This window comes from Anser cygnoides, chromosome 2 (genome assembly GCF_040182565.1).
Source record: "Anser cygnoides isolate HZ-2024a breed goose chromosome 2, Taihu_goose_T2T_genome, whole genome shotgun sequence".
NCBI classification, from domain to species: domain Eukaryota; kingdom Metazoa; phylum Chordata; class Aves; order Anseriformes; family Anatidae; genus Anser; species Anser cygnoides.
In genome coordinates this window covers 93,827,285-93,844,581 of record NC_089874.1, presented here as the reverse complement: position 1 = coordinate 93,844,581, position 17,297 = coordinate 93,827,285, and positions in this window count along the sequence as shown.

The window sequence follows — 17,297 nt, the reverse complement described above, 5'->3', positions numbered from 1 at the left end:
GAGGAGATAAATGTAATTACAGTAAATGCAATATATTGCAAGATACCACCGTTTAATTAAAAGTATATGAATTATGCAGATATCTCTTCTGCAGCCTGTAACCGTGGGCTCCAGCAGCTACCAAGTGCACTCCCGGCAGCCACCCCATGAAACACAGGCTGCTTAACGTCTCACTCACACACCTCACACTTCCTTATGAGTAAACAAGAACATATGTGGGTTTTGCTTGGAGTTATTGCTTTCCTGCGCTCTCAGGCACCCAACAAGAGGTGTGAATCTCATCCCACCAGTTCCCACCCCTGGAGGATGGAGACTGCCCTTTGGGCAACTCACATGACATGAGACATCAAAGCCATGTCCTTCAGTGGCACAGAGTGGCTCAAAGGAAAGCAGTGGGGAAGGGACCAGAATAGTGACACCTCGAGGAGAGCTGCAGGAGCCCAGCAGGGATGAGGGAATGGGCTTCGTGGAGAAAAGACCTGAGCCCCTGCAGCTGCTCAGAGCATCCCAGGCCGGCACTGCCTGATGGCCCTGTCGGATGCCCGGGGCTGGGCTCAGCTGCCAGCAATCTGACCAGAAGCCCTCTCATTAGTATGGAAGAGCGTTCTTCTGTAAACAGCTTGCTGCCCTTCAGGGTAAACAGGAAATCTTCCCCTTCCAGGCAGATTGCTGCTCTTTGTGGTGCTGCCATGCCCATCACTGCAGACAGTGCGTGGGGCTGTGCCATCCATCTCCTTCTAAAGGCTGCTTCCCTCTCATGCTCATCTACCAAATTGTCCTGGTTCCAGTTAGGACAGAGTTAAGTAGCTCATAGTAGCTGGTAGGGTGCTATGTTTTGGATTAGGATGAGAAGAGCGCTGATAACATGCTGATGTTTTAATTGTTGCAGAGCAGTGTTTACACCAGGCCAAGGACTTTTCGGCTTCTTGCTCTGTCCTGCCAGCGAGCAGGCTGGGGGTGCAGCAGGAGCTGGGAGGGGACAGACCCAGGACAGCTGACCCAAACTGGCCAAAGGGGTATTCCATACCATCTGACGTCATGCTAAACAATATATAGGGGTGGCTGGCCGGGGTGGGGGGGCCGGCTGCTCGGGAATAGGCTGGGCATCGGTCAGCGGGTGGTGAGCAATTGCATTGTGCATCACTTGTTTTCTTACACATTATTATTGTTAATACTATTACCATTATCACTATTATTATTATTATTGTTATTATTATTTTCCTGTCTTAATAAACCGTCTTTATCTCAACTCACAGGCTTCACTTTCCCGTTTCTCTCCCCCCATCCCAGAGAGGGAGGGGGGAGGGTGAGCGAACGGCTGTGTGGTGTTTAGCTGCCAGCCGGGTTAAACCACAACACAAATGTAGCGAGCAAGCTCCCGGGAGAGAAAACAGATCCCATTGTTGTTTGTAGGAAATACAAACTGTCCATTATTAAATTAAAACAGGAAATGAAGCACTGAGGGGGATGGGGGGATTCGTCCCCCTAAGCACCCCTAACAGAGGGTCATATACAGAGAGAGACGTTGCAGTAGATCACGTCTCATTATTGACCAGATGTGTAAGACTATAAAAAATGAACCCGAATGTTCATCTCTGTCTAATTTAGTGTTGATATGTTCCTCATTTCCATGCCTCACTGACAAGATCCTTTTTTTTTTTTTTCCACACTTACGCAAATCCTGCCTGTTTCTTCTAGGTAAACTTTGGCCTGTGCTCAGCAAGGCACTTAAACACATGCCCTGCTGCGTCGTGTGGCTGTCTCCCAGGCCTCACCCGAAATGAATGGGGAAATTCAAGCAGCGCTCGCCTGCGCTGAGTGCAGTGCCAAGGCTTCACATCACGAGATGTTCTCACCAGCCCCGTTTGATCAGCTAGGCTCTGCTGCCTTCCTGCATGCCTTCTTGCTGATGTAAAGAGTAACATATAACGAAGCCTAGCCGCTGCAGCCTGCTCTGAGAAAGATGGGTGGTTTGTTTTCCCCCCCTACAGGTGACGTGGTCAGGTCTGGGTAAGGACCCTGGGCTGAGCCTCACCTGTTGGGCTTGCACGGCTCAAGACACACGGGGACCTTGCCTGCTGCGGGAGGGTGGAGGACACGGGGGTGCTGAGGAAGAAGCACGGTGTCCTCCTCCCACGGGACATCATGTGGAAGGAGAGCTTGGTTGGGAAATTAAAGGAAAGGAGTAAGCTGCTGTGAGACAGCCTTGGGAGGGAGGGAGGGAGGGAGGGAGGGAGACTGCTTTCCAGCAAGGGAGAGGTGGGAAATGGTTGAGTGCTCCTATGAAACAACTTGTGGAGATTCGAGCAGCTAAAACTCAAATGCAGGAAGAGGAACTCACTCCTCTCCATTTTGTGAATGTTTCTGAGGAGCAGTTAAGAGACCAGATGCGAAGCAAAGCCCTTAGCAAGAGCTAAGTGAAAGCCTGGCAGGGGCTGAAACTATCTGAGCAAGGAGTCCTAAAGGGCTTCTTTAGGCCACAGACTATTTCTAGACAAAGTCCTTCAAAACCATTTGGTTGAACCCCAAGTTAGAAATGAGGAGACGTTCTCCATGGCCAGCAGAAAAGGACGCAATTAGACAGCGGCCTGGTACATGTGCCCTAGGAGAGCACAGCAGGGGCCATGCCAGTCATAGAATGGCCTGGGTTGGAAGGGACCTTAAAGATCATCCAACTCCAACGCCCCTGCCACAGACAGAGATAAGCATTGGCATCAGACAGTCTCCAGCACTGGCTTTTTGAAGCAGGGAGAGCAAAGGACAAGACAGTGCCAAAGTCTGCATGGGCAGTGGAGAGCTTTGGCCACTTCACGGGTGATGTTTGTCCGTGGATGCGAATAGGTGGGCCCAGGGTGCTGTGTTGATTTGTGGGGTTATTTTTTTTTAATTTTTATTTATTAATACACTAGCTTCTAAAGCATGTGTTAGCAAGAGGAAATAGACTTGGGAGACAGGAGAAATAGTTCTCTGGGCCTTTTTCTGCTTCCGAAGCAAGGAAACACAGCTTTTGACTTGCACAGTTACTCTCTCTTATTTAACTTATTTTTGTGTTATTGGATTTCTTTTATTTGAGTGTATACATAAATGACAGAAGGAAACTTCATACAATGGACTTTCAGCTAAAGCATCCACATGGAAATGGGATCACTTCAGAAAGCCTAGGAAATACAAATGTCCAAATAACAACTAGATAGTGAACCCAAAGAAATGTGAGCGCTCTCTCTCTCTCAAAAAAGGGTGTAGTGAAATCTAATGAAAATCCTGATGTTGGCATTCCTTTCCTTCAATGGAAAGACATTGGGCAAATGCAAACATCTGCCTCTTCTGAGCCCAGTTAGAGTTTTCTGGCCCAATCTGGAGCAAATGGACTGTCACCACAGAAGTTGAAATGAGGCAGCACTGTTATAAAACATGATGTCTAAACAACTAACATGGAAAAGTTCTGGTTTACCAGTGTCATGAACAGAAGTCTTGAAGTTGTAAAAATGTGAAAGCTGCAGTTGGCTGACAGAATTTCTATTGGGTAAATACCAGAGGGATATACAACAACAACATACCGGTTCAACTCTTGTTTTCTGGAGATACCTCTGCTGCCGAGAGCCCAGATATAGCACCAGCAAGAAAAGGATAAGCAGGGTGCATTGATGCTGAGGTGCATTGATGCATGCCTCTAAAGGCACAGGCTGGCAATTAACATGGGATAATTCACTAAACAGGCTGAAATCCACAGTTGGGGCAGTCCTACTGAACGGATTTTCCTGGCCTTTGGGCTCTTGAGAGGCAGGGAGAGGGCTCTTGACCAAGAGAGACTAAGTCTCTTTCCTGTGAGCTCAGAGTACACCCTGCAGTTGTCAGGCTTCTTCGTGAGCTAAGGAGAGAAATAAATCATTGCCTCTGCTCTGAAGAAACCCTGTCATTCAAAGCTGAGGGAGTTCTTGCTTATCATGATAAAGAAAACTCAAGAGTTGGCACTAACCAGGGGAGGTCATACTGCTGTGCAATCAGTGTGGTTCAGAGAAGTTTAAAGAGGAAAACTAGTGGGAGTCCTAAAAACCGAGGAGCTAAAAGGGCAGAAGTAGGGTAACTCCTCTCACATGAATAAACACTCATGCACACACCTGGAAGAAACATATACAATACCCGTCAGGAATGAATAACTCTGTCTATTTGCTTTGGTGGTTTTCCAGACTTGCTGGAAAATGCTTTATTCATAGTCATACCTGCATTCTCTAATCTATTGACTTCCTTTTTTTCTGCCCAAAGGGTTTACTTTCAGACTGTGTTGATTTGTAGTTCACAGAGATGGTAGGTGACGGTTCACTGGAATCATTAAACTTCATTGAGATTTTCTGCACAATGGCTGTGTCTCAAGCAAGATAAACAAGCAAACAGATCAAGCTCTCTTGCAGGCAGAGCTATCTGCTCCATGTGAAATGCTGAAAGGTGAGGCATCAGTCCTACAAAGTGGGGGGTTACAGTTTACTTATTTTTTCAGAGCTACTATGGTTTGCAAGTGCAAAGACAAAGGCAGAAATGCACCATGCAGGAAAGGCAGCCAGGGGACCTCAGGCACAGATACAACTTCTACCTGGACGTCGGGCTCTGGGGAAGTGTCTTGTGTAGGTCTTAGGGGACAGAAAAGGACTTAGAAGAAACTGTCTTCCCATTTGACTTATGCTGTGTCCATGGAGACAAGGCTTTGCATACTGCTTCCAATGGGCAAGAGAGAAAAAAACTGAGAATGTGTTCTGTAGCTTAGCTTAGGAAAAAAACACACAAGACCATAATCTACAAATGCTCCTGTGGGGGTTGGACTTCAAAGCTTTCAAAAGATAAGGAAGACTCTAAAAACATTCATTTGAATACAAGTGTGTTTGCTTCCCGTCTTGTCATGCCAGAAAATACCATAGGTGCCTACCTGCACCTATATATATATGAATATATATATAAATAAAATAACTCACAAGGAGATAGAAACACCTGTGGCCTCTTTTGCTACCAATCCATAGGCTTACAGCTAGTAGGAATCTGGAATCTTTGCAAAAAATTAAGATATCGTAAGCCACAATTTGTGACTCAGCATAGGTCAAGCTGTGGTCAAGGCAGAAAAAGGTCTAGCAGACATAACTGGCTGAAAGGAAGCAGTGCACGTGTGTACACAAAAGCTGCTGAAATAAACAACTAGTATACTTCTATGCTTGAACCGGGATGCATGCAGTGTCCTAGGCAGGATGGAGGTGGCAGCTCTCTCAGTGAACCAGCGTCTGGAAGTGGTCCAGCTGCAGAGGACAGTGTCACGCATGGTTTGCTCTGATCTTGGACTGCGATGCCATTGAGAAGACAGGTCCTTGCCTTTTTCTGGCACAGTGTTCCTGCTACATTCTCTCTACTGCTGCTAGGTTTGCATCTTTGTATAATCAACAGTTTGGTGTCTTAGAAAAATTTTGTATTGATTTTTCCAGTGCTTCCCTTCTAACATATCAGGTGGCTTTAATATGACATAGCCGTAATGGTATTGGTTGAAAAGGATCTCCAGAGATCATCAAGTGTAACCTGAATCAATTAAAATATCAATATCTTTCAGTAGGTTGGTAGCTTTGGAGCTGGTTTTATTGTTTTGTGGGTTTCCCCCATCCCCCTTATCAAATAGCAGTCAGAACATTCAAGCATGCTCTTGGGAGGACATCTGGCTTTGAACTGATGTGCTCACCTCCAGCTGAAAGAAAGGAAAAATGCATGGTATATTGATGTAGAGGGCCCCCTACTGATGTTGTTGCTGTTTCTCTGAGTTTTACAGTACTGTTCTGAACCTTTGCACAACCCAGTGGAAACACCAAGAACACCAAGAACAGAGCCAGTGAGGAGACAGCAATGTCTTGCTGGATTTTGAGAAGAGTTTTCCTACTCTAAGAAGACTGCAGAGATGGTGGTGGTAGGCTTTTTGTTCCTATAATTAATTGTAATTCAAATCTGGGAATTTGAGGAAAAGTGTTTCCTAATGTTTCTCAGGCCTCTGCTTTTGCACTGCTTTGTCTGCCCAGCCAGATCATGGGTTAGGGGAGCAGTCATGACACCATCAGCCAAATCTCATTGCTGTATTGCTAGAGCACATCTCTTGCCACAAAATGGAGACAAGTAAAGCTGCTTTTTACAGTTGTCAAAAAGTTATTTATCCTGTTTGCTTTCTCTGAAAAAGAAAGTGATTCCCAGAAGTATTCATTGTCTCTGAATATATACAATATATAAATATATATATAATATATTCAGAGAAAGGGAAGAAATGTGCTAGTGAAAGAGTTGTCTCACGGTGACCTGCAATGAGTTCAGACAGCCTGGAGAACTGGGGAAATAAGTCCAGGGCATCCCGCAGGCCGTCCTGGCCGAAAGAAAGAGAAACCAAAGCTGCTTCTGCCTTTGTCTTGTGGAAAAACTGCTGTCTGCCTTTGCAATGTCTAAAATCAGGCAAGATCAAAAACAGGGGCAATGGGAAGTGCGAAGGCACTGGCACAGAGCTGAAGGACAGAGCTACATCTGCACATAGTCAGAGGTCACAGTAGGTGAGCAAGAAGAACAGGCTTCTTGAGCGCACAGACAGACGACCTCCTGGCACCAGGCAAGTTATTTTCATCTCATCTACTCAGTGCTCTTGGAAAGGACTGTAATAAAATGAAAATGGGACTGGGAGAGGTGGAAGGAAGGAAAGAAAGAAGAAAAAAAAATCTTTATTTTCTTCTTTTTTAGAATAAAAATAAATCTTTTCTTATGGCACTCAGACATGGCTGAGCTATCCAAACCTTCTGCACCTGAAGGATTTAATACTGTTTTTTACAGCATCTGCTGCACGGGTCACATGCAGCGTTTCACTTCGCATTGGTAAAGGAAATAAGGATTCTGAGAAGCTCTTTATTTCATTATCAAAACAAACATTTCAAGTAGCTCCGGGTTTCTGGTGCTGGCTCTGTAGAGTCCATTATAACCATGACAAATGGGGCAAGGCGGTTGGTGTAGAGCTTGACAACAGAGGCAGTGAGTCACGGTAATTGTATGCAACAATGCCATATCACAGCAACAAAATCGGATGAGTAATCTTGTAGCTTGCCTTCAGGCAGCTGTCTGGTTTATCTCACAAATCTAACTGCAACAAAATGTCAATGTTTTAATACCTCTGACATTTCTTTAGCTTCAAGAGGCAATAACAAATCTTTCTGGGCTACTTACTAAGAGATGGTTATATAAGGAAACACAGGTAACGCTTCTTATCTGAAGAGACAATACTGAAAATAATCTTTTTTTCATTGAATTTAAGAGTAACCAGCATCAAATAAAAAACTGTTTAATTAACTAAAGCCATCTGACAACCCTCAAATGGATTTAGTTTCAAGTATCAGGTAAATAGATTTAATGCCTAGGAACAATGAGAATACCTCAGGCAGATCCTGCCTTTTCTGCATCTTCAGTAATGTTATGTTGAAGGAAAGGTTGTCTGTAATACACAAAGCAGAACAAGGCAACGCTCAGGGCTTAGTAAGCAAGTAAGCCTTATGACATCTCATGGGGTGTGGGGGGGAAAAGGGCCAGATGCCTGCTGCCATAAGCTGGCACAGGTCTGCTCTGTCCCTTCTAAGAAATGAGGCAATAAATGCTGGCGAAAATTAGTGTACGTCATCAAGTTTCTGAAGGGCAAAATGAGGGGACTGAGCCACCTTGAGAGGTTACTTTAAGCTTAGATAGCCGTGATGATGCAGATGCTCCTTCCCACTGCACCCATACAGTCTATAGGACAATATATACATACATAATATTTTATGTACGAGGAGCAACCTTACTCTTGCAAGAGTCCAGCAGGCTGCTGATGGTGCAGCTCCTGCCCGAGTGGGACAGCTACCTCAGGACAAAGTTAGTGTGACCACCACAACACAGCAGAGCTGAAATGTTCGTCACTTGAAAGTGGCCAAATGTGGTGGGGCTGAGGAGGATATGGAAGAAGCCGGCTGTACAGACGTGTGGTTGTGTGGGGCCATTCCACTTCACCGAGAGGTGTTTGGTTATTCTGCTGCTCTCATGTGGCTCCTCAGCTCAGGTAATGGGGTATTTGGTCACTTTGGCCATCATGAGAGGGTAAAGTGCCCCTTGACGTGGCTGTACTTTAAACGAAATGTGTCACTGCCTTGTTATGTCTGATATATTACCGCATATGCTCCTTCTTCTGCCTGTTTAGTCAGTATCAGCCAGGGAAGGAAGATTGAGTCACAGCAGAGAAGTTACCTCACAGACTGAGGAGGGCAAAGAAACAGGAGCTTGATAAGCAAACGACCCTTACAGCCTCTGCAGATCTAGTAATACCAACAGCATCTGGCCTCGGCGTCACCACGGCTGTCCCACTGAACCGCTTCACAGCTTGTGAGAAATGCTGCTTCACACTGGCAAAACTCTGTCAGATGGTGATATTTTCCCTGCCTGGGGTTAGGTTTCTTAGCTGGCAGACTTAGCACTGCGTGGGAGGCTCGGGGAGGTTTCACGCCTGTCCCATATGCTGCTCTTCCTCTGTAACCACACAGGTCTGCAAATCTGGCTGAAAATGAAGTGAACAGCAACCCTTGTCCTGCTAAGGACTACGTATTTCCATGAAGAAGCTGTGTTTCTGTGTGAAGTTTCCCTGGTGCTGCCAATCTTCAGGGGTTTCTCTGGTCCTGTTCATTTTCTTCTTGTTCTTCACCCTTGCAAGGTGAATCTATCTGGACCTCAGCCCTGAAGCCCCATTTCCCCTTTCTGGTGCTCACTGAAAGGCTTTGCTGGATACCAGTGCATGGTAATACCCTGTCTGCTTAAACAGCATGGACAGGATCCTTGAAGCACGGTTTCCTTCCAAGAGCGCAAAGAAAGAAAATGTTCTGTACATGTGAGCTAGCGTTGTTTTCTATAGCTTCTTCTGAGACCCCAGGAGATTTCTGAGAAGAAACATTTTCCTGTCTCATTATTGCTCATGGTCAGAAAATTAAACATTTGGGAAGCCAAAGAAGCAGGCTTTCTACCTTTTTGTTGTTGTTGTTGTTGAAATATGAATGCAACAGTTCACTCCAAGTGAAACTGTGAGCAGTGGAATAGATTAAATTAATCTTCTCTCAAAGATAATTTTTAATGAGGCAGTGATTCTCTGCAAGGAAAAATGTTCTTACTGTTCTTTTAAAATTTTCAGATAGAAAAATAAATTACATTTTGTATCACTTTCTCTTTAATGTGATTGAATGGGGGATGTTTTTAATTAAGACAAAAATCTCTTTGTTAATAGTCTTGATTAAAGGGGCTTTTAAATAGTTTATCTGCCTGGCTGCATTCCATCCTAGAGCTCTGCAGAGGAAGATGTCTTTCATGTTGAATTTAAATGCTTATTATCCCTTTGAACTCTGTCAGTCCACTTATTTGAAATATTATTCTTCCTTTCTAGCCTGTGGAGTCAACTCACCGAGAGATTTTGGTAACGTCACTCTCCGGGGAACTCTGCTGGCTTAGCGGATCCTTGAACAAGCAGCTGGGGGTAATATTTCAAAGATCGCTGTGATCTCTGGTCCCGTTTCCCTGCCAGCCCTGCAGCAGGCACTCATGACATCCGCATGGTTGTATCACCTAGAACAACGAAGCCTTGATCTCATCTGTGGGCCTCGTGTTGCAGGAACCATCAATAGCTTTTGAATAATGATCTCAGTTCAAGACATTCCCCCTGTGGTACCGACTGAGCAATAATCTGGGGGGATTAGGAAGATGGGATGGACAGAGTCTTAATTAAGTGCTGTGAGATGTGAGTGTGAATAATCATTGGAAAAGGTTTCTTACAAAGGCTCCCAGTTTTTTCGACTGATGGATACCAGAAATGTTGTCCTGTCATCACTTTCTACTTTCTTTTATCAGATGACGAAAGGAAAGCAGTGAGCAACTGGAGTCACTTTCGATGTCCTGTAGACCTGTACATGACCACACTCAGGAGCATTTCCCTTTTTTACTGCCCTGCAATTCATTTCAGGCATCTGCCCCTGTCACGTAAGGTGAGCAGCTCACCTGAAGGATGCACAGCTAGGCAAGGACGGACCGCAGGAGCCTGCATCTGTTAGGAAACCAGCACGCCTGCTCACCCATCGCGCCAGAGAAAGAAATGAACCTGGACAGTGCTAACGAATGACATGATGCTCTGTGATTGAACTGCTCCCCTGTCATGGAGGTTGGTGGGACTGATCCATAAACAGGAGCTGCTGACATGAGGAAATGGGAGTCCTTAGTCAAGAGCAGACAGAGCCAAAGTCATTCCACTGCACACACCCCAAATGTTTATCATATTGTCTCCTTCTGGAACGTGGAGAAAAAAAAGCACTTGATGGATGGATCCAAATGCTCTTTCTAGCATGTCTGTTACGTAGCAAAGGTTTCAGCGCAGGGCTCTTATGCTGGAAAGTTATATGCTTTGCTGTTTCTGCTGGGTGAGCAGCATACCCGATCAGCAGGAGCAAGCAGCCGGGCGAGCTGCTGCCCATCGAGGCTGCAAACAGCTAGAGGAAGGTTTTATGCCTCCAGTAATCCCAGCAGCAGTAAGAGGGGAGGGGGTGGGCTTGCAAGGGAGGACCAGCCAGCACCAAAGAGGAAATCTAGGGGTAGGAGAAAATACTGAGGAATTACAGAGAGCGCCCAGCCTCCTTTCAGGCCCTCTGTCAGCCTCCTGCCGAACCTCCCCAGCAGGGGGAAGGTTGGAAGGAGAGAAGCACGAGGAGATCGCAGCTCTGATGGCGGGGACGGCAGTAAATGAAATAGGGAGATGGTGTGAGGGTCGATTGCTCAAACGAGGAACAAGGAAGCGCCGTAAATGTTTGTTTTTGTGATTCCGCTTGCACGCCCATGCTTCGTTAAGCGAGCAGTTGTCAGCACAGCCTGTGTTGTCCATGAGAGTGTCTCCGGAGCCCGTGGCCAGCTGTCCTGCTAAATGTTTCATTTGCAGTACCTGTAACAGTGTTCCTTTCCAAAACGGAGCAGGATGGTAGTCCGTGTCAAAAATACGGAGCAGTGGAAGAACTGGAAGAGCTCACTTCTTCCCCAGGAGCTGAAATGCCAGCACTGCATCGCCAGCCTACGCAGGTCTCCTAGTTCCCTTGTCCCAAAAAGTAGAGCTCGAATAGAAAAGACTAAGATAAAAATAAACACCGCTCAACTCTTTCATTCATTGAAAGCTGTCAAATGGGACAGGTTCAGTGGAAAAACTGATGTGTGACTGTGTCATTACACGTTGAGTCACCGTGCACGCGCAGGTAGCAGGGTGGAGGGCTGGGGCGGCTGCAGGCAGCCTTAGCTTTAGCACGGCCTGGCTTCCAGAGGAAAGCTGGCCAGAAGCAGGAATTTATTGTGTTTTGAGAACTTCCTTCAAACTGGGGGAGAAAGGCCAGAATCCCCTGTGAATAAAACTAAATGAAGTATCAAAATTAGTTTTCTAATGACGCTAAACTCTTTGGACAATGGCAAACAGGATAAGTTTGGATATAGTAAGAACAGTATTATACCATGAGTTCAAGAAAAATGCTAGAATCAAACAGAAACTCTGAGTCCCTAAACATTAAAAAAAATAATAAAAAGAAAGCCTTTTGATCACTTGAAAATAAAAAGAAAGCCTTCTGATCACTTGAAAATAGTCAGTGCTGATACTTTCCTACAAATACAGGTGTTGATAAATTCGAGTTTTCCAGATTTCCTCTCTTCAGCGTGCAGCTGGCATGCAAGGGGGCTGAGGGAATGGGCAAACTCATCTCTCTTGGGCACGTCCAGAGGAAAACTGAGATGGCAGCCTTACAGTGTCTGCGACAGGCAGCAACCACCAGCGCACCTGCTTTTTTAGCATTTGGGTTTAGGGTGTGTGCTCTTCTGCTGCAAGAAGAGAAAGGACCTTGCCCCAGCACTGCCCGGGCTCGGTGAAGCTGCTGGGTGCCAGAGCACCGCTGCTGCCTGTGGGGAGCAGTATAAAAGCCTCAGCTTTTGGCTACCCGCTGTTACATTTTGGGGGTGTTGACAATGCACATTTTTCAAGGTCAGGGAGAGGGCTCTGTGCACATGCAAGAAAACGGGATGTCAGAGCAGAAGAGTTCGGATTTTTGTCTGAGTACCACACTGATGTCTGGACCTTTCCCCCTGTTTTCCTTTTTCCCCATTGATGAACACTGTTTTCAGTAAATGCTGTAAAGGCTATTTTCCTGTCTCAAATTGGCATAGCAACAGCATCAGAACAAAAATCAAAGCATCAAGTTAACAACACGCTGAAATGGTTTCTGAATTCATAGTATGCTCTCATTTATTTGAAGCATAAGGGAGGGGGCTATTGCACAGCATACACCTTAGGCTGTTTGAAACCTTTGCTCTGTGCATGCTGACTGCCAAATGAAGATAAGCCAGTTAAATACCTGTTCTTTAATTAGGTTTATCCTTGTTAGCATCTGTATGAAAAACATTGAAGTAACCTGAGGATATATTACGTAGCTGCACAGTAGAAACAAGAAAACGTAAGTTTAATATTATTTACTGCTGGTGTCGCACAAAGATCTTTGCAAGAAAATGCCAACCATTCATCAACCCTGTGATCCTTTTCGGTTAATAGAAGCAAGAGAAGCAACTGTTGCTACAGATCCTTTCCGAAGGAGGCCAATTCCCTCTATCAACCCTCAAATATGATGTTTTCATGCACACTCTGAGTGGCATATGTATTTTACAAAACACTCCCATATTCTAACATCCCTGGAGAAATAAGCCACGTTAAAATCTGACTTCATGGGCGTTGTGAGAAGTACAACCACATTCGGCTAATTTAAATAGTAATAATAACTTAAGTAAAATATTTAAAATGTCTCTTTTTGTACTTTGTTTACAAACATTTCAAAACAGTATCTTCAGGCTCGCCAAGGCTGCTGGCTGTTATTCTGCCGTTAGTAGACCTATGGGATTTTTTCACAGCAGAGTAAATTGTTTTACGCTTAGTTCACTCCTGCATCAAAGGTTCAAAGACTCTTATGCACTTCGCGGATGTTAATAAAGCCTGCAGTGAGGCTTCTGAGAGGCTTAACTCTTCTTGATTAGCATACCTCTGCTGTACCAAAAGCCTTCAGTGTAACTGACTTCCCTTTGTTTTAAATACGAACAAAAGAACAGATCATTTTGAAGTCTGCAAATCTACTTGTGCACCTGACCCTCTGACTTCCACGTGAGCACAGATAATGACTTTAGAGAATGACATGCAAAGAGAGAAGCTTGAGACAAAGGGAAGAATTTGTACTGTAATTTCCCCTCAGTGCTATGTAGCTCACCCCACCCCTTGAGAAGCCTTTACCTTCTTACTGCTTAAATGCAGAGCAGCCTGAACCTTTCAGTCCTACAGATGTTTTCCAGTCACGTGTGTGCATGTCTTGCTCCATCTATTCTGCTAAGGGCTGATAGCTTCATTGAAAAATAAAATAAAATAAAATAAAATAAAAATCAGTTTATACACGTTCACTGAACACAGAAACCAGAATGGGATGCTTCTGGTCTCCTGAAACCCCCACGGAACCACTGTCGGATTCAATCCTGCGGGCTCTGAGCTCATGGTGGGCAACCAGCATCCCGTGGCAGTGTCCCCTCACTCCCCACGTGAGAGAGAGAGAAAGTTGCCCCAGCCCCAGGATTTTATCCCTGGGTTGTTTGAGGCAAGGCATCCTCTCCTGCAACTTTTGCTCACAAGTGGACGATGTGTACGTGGTCAGAATGTAACAGAGAAGCAAAGAGTTCTCTGCTGATGTCTCTTGCCCACTTATATTCACCTGGAAGACAAGGCTATATTATTATTATTATTATTATTATTATTATTATTATTATTATTACTACTCTTATTTAGGCTCAGAGCTGTCAGAGTCTGGGCTGGAGAAAGGCTGTTTTAAACATATGTTTTCCAACCTGCAGAACTTTAAAAGCTTTCCCCATAACTCTCTGGATGGAGTCTCAGGAGAGAGTATTTTCTTTCTTTTTTAATTCTTATTTCTGAGTTCTTAACTAATTAGAATGAAATGACATTGTCACATGTGGAATTAATTGAATTCAGGCAGCACTGCTTAAACTCTTTAAGACATTCCTACCTAAATGAGCTCTTTGCTAATACAAGCTGAATTTTCAGCTCTCCGGGCCAATTTTTGCACAATAAGTAAATGGTATTTATGCACGGGGAGGCCTCAGCGTAATGCCCTCTATTGCAAATTCTAATAAAAGGCTGCTCTGTTTTGGCTCCTTATTAGAATAACACTATAAATAGCCCCTTTGTAGCAAGGACTTTTTAAAAACGTGAAAAGTTTTGCTCCAAAACCTCCTGGTGCACATTGTGCCACCATCTGGCAAATCTGGTGTTCAGGGCAGCTTTACCTCCCAGCACTTCATTCACGCTGGGGTAGCAAAGAGTGCCAGAGAGGTAAAAAGAAAAAAAACGTAGTCTTGGGAGAAAATAAATGAGCTGCCTGATGTAAACTAGCACAAAAAAAGCTGCACCATTTTAGTATACCTTGTGAAGGTCCCTTAACGCTTGCTGAAGCAAAATTCATGCTGATTTAGTGTCTAAGACTGCAGGACTTAATCTCCAGATTGGTGCATGTTATGCTTTCGAAAAAAAATAACTTGAGACATTGCTTTTTTCCTACATTAGATTAATTTTATAGAAAGAGTGCTGTTGTGAGCAGTATTTGCTGCAGAGGCATGATTGCCCTTGGAGCGAGACCAGATACATAATTCAGTGTAGGCAGAAAAAGAAAGATCTACCAGTGCTGAGCAAGAGATGATCTAATGATCTAAAGCTGTTTTTATTTGGATGATAACATATTCAGGGTTGATATTTTCTTGCCTGTCCAGAAGACATAAAGCAGTAACATGCCTCCAAAGAGCTCACACATCCCTTTGCTTAGAAGCTTTCAGAAATACCATGCTTCTTTTTCCTCTGTAGTTTTTTGTTTTTCTAAGGGGATCACTTATATTTTATTTTTCTCATAGAATATATTCTTTATTAATTGGCATTCAACATTTTTTCCACCATCGATTCTTTTGAAGAAGCTCTGATTGCAAGAAATCGCTAGTGTATTTTCTCCTGTATCTAAGTTACTAGCACTGCAAGCATGTTTCTGGGTAGTCACGGGTAGTTAACTACAGCATGGTATGAATGACTTCTTGACAAAAAGATGTATTGTTATTTAATAAAGAAAAGCCTAAGATAAGTTACCAGTAAACACATTCACCATATTGAACAGGACTGTGGTAAGGGTTTGAGGAAACTGCGCATGAATTACAAATTCCAGTTCGGATTATTGCAGAGCTACTGCAAGGAAGCTGCTGTCTCATGAGTTGTTTTGTTAGTCAGTGCTGGTGGATACATACTGGGTTTTCAATACGTGTTGATTCGGTGGAAATAACCAGAAGCTCTAAAGTTTAAGGAGCTCTTTTCGAGGCATGGATATGCTAAGGAAGAAGCTGGGCAGTAAGAACTCAACCGGCTTCTGCTTTTTGGGGTGAATTGCGAATAGTAATAAGTTATCAAGAGCTGAGCAAGGAAGTTGAGCCTTTTAAAGAGGACTATCAAATGGCAAAAGCCCTCTAGATTATGTACAGAAGCAGAAAAGCACTAGCTGGACTTCCTATGCAGGACCCGGTGTAACTGACTGCAGAAACAGAGGGGAAACATGTTTGAGGTCAGTCCCAAAAGAGTGAGCACAAAGGACACTGCATTACGGGTTTCTGCAGCTCTGTCAGCATCGCTGGCCTTTCCCCAGTCCTCTCCTCATCAGTCAGGTCGTATCACCCTCATTTGACAACTGGGTTTTTATCCCCCGGCCTTGTCAGTATGGAGCTGCAGCTACTGTCAAATAACAACACAATTAGAGAGTGAGCCAAGATTTATTTCCCTGTGTCTGTTATGTAAACCATAACTTATTCCTGAAACTTTTATTTCTAGTCCAAACAGCCCCAAAAGCATGAGCTTCCGGGAAAAGGTGTGTTTTTAGTGCCAAGCAGAAGCAAGAGACTAGCCTCGAGGGATGACTGGGAATAATCCCAGCCTCTGGTTCTGGGAAGGGACTGCCAGGCTGAGCCCTAGCACCCAAGAATTGCCCAAGGTAGGGTAAGCGCTTCAGTTGTGAAGGCAACTTGACTGCTGGATTTCCCTGAGGCAGAAGATGATGGCACAAAAAGTGGTGGAAACAACTGGACCTCTGACCCTCCAAAAGGAAGGGGAATCCTATTTGTTCCCACTGGAACAGGCTCCCCAGGGCAGTGGTCACGGCACCGAGCCTGCCGGAGTTCAAGAAGTGTTTGGACAATGCTCTCAGACACATGGTTTGGCTTGTGGGTGGTCCTGTGTGGAGCCAGGAGTTGGACTTGATGACCCGTGGGGGTCCCTTCCAACTCAGGATATTGTGATTGTATGGTTCTGTGTTGGAGAGCCACAAGGCCTTCTTCTTCTGGCATGTGTGTGTCCAACTAGAAAAAGTGTCACCAGGACATGAAAGCTAAAAAGAACAACATTCAGACAGCTTGGACATTCAAGGATTAAAACTGGTCATGAAGTTGTAGTTTAGACTCCCTCTGCTAATATATATATTTTTAATGGCAGCCTTAATTACTCGATCACATCAGGATCTTTCGTGCAAAGTGCTGCCACACGGGCAGTGCTATTAGTTGCACTGTGGACCTTCCTGTTCGCTGCAAATACCGCTGTGCTCTTCTCTGTGAAAAAATGAGGGTCATCATTAGTGCTCCAGCAGTCTAAATATGACGTTGCTTCCTACAAGGGAATGATTTCTGTGACAGGGACAACCTTCAGGCGAACACAAGAGGTTTTATAAAAAAAAAAGTGTCAGGAGTTATTTTAATTTTTAATTTAAGGATTTAACAGGAGGGAGGCACACGCAATAGGGTCAGGCTCTTAGCTGTGTCTTCAGCGTAGCAAATGAGTACAGCTTCACTCCAATCAAAGACAGTATCTCAGCTGTCAGATTTAAAAGGATAGCTCTCATGTAGGTGCAAGCAATACATGATAAATATCCTAGGTGTTTACTATTACTGTGAAGCATCGCCTGCATCAAAGTGCTCTCAAGCCTGTTTCCTAGGAGGGAAAAACAGCACGCAGCTGACAGCTGTTCCCTTGCTGAGCAAATGCTTCTTCACAGGCATTACAACAGTTGGGTAGCTATTTCCAAAAGGAGATGGGGAGCCTTCATCAGAGTTTATTATTGCCAGAAAGAAAAAGCCACAGCCTCATTTTCCTGTTA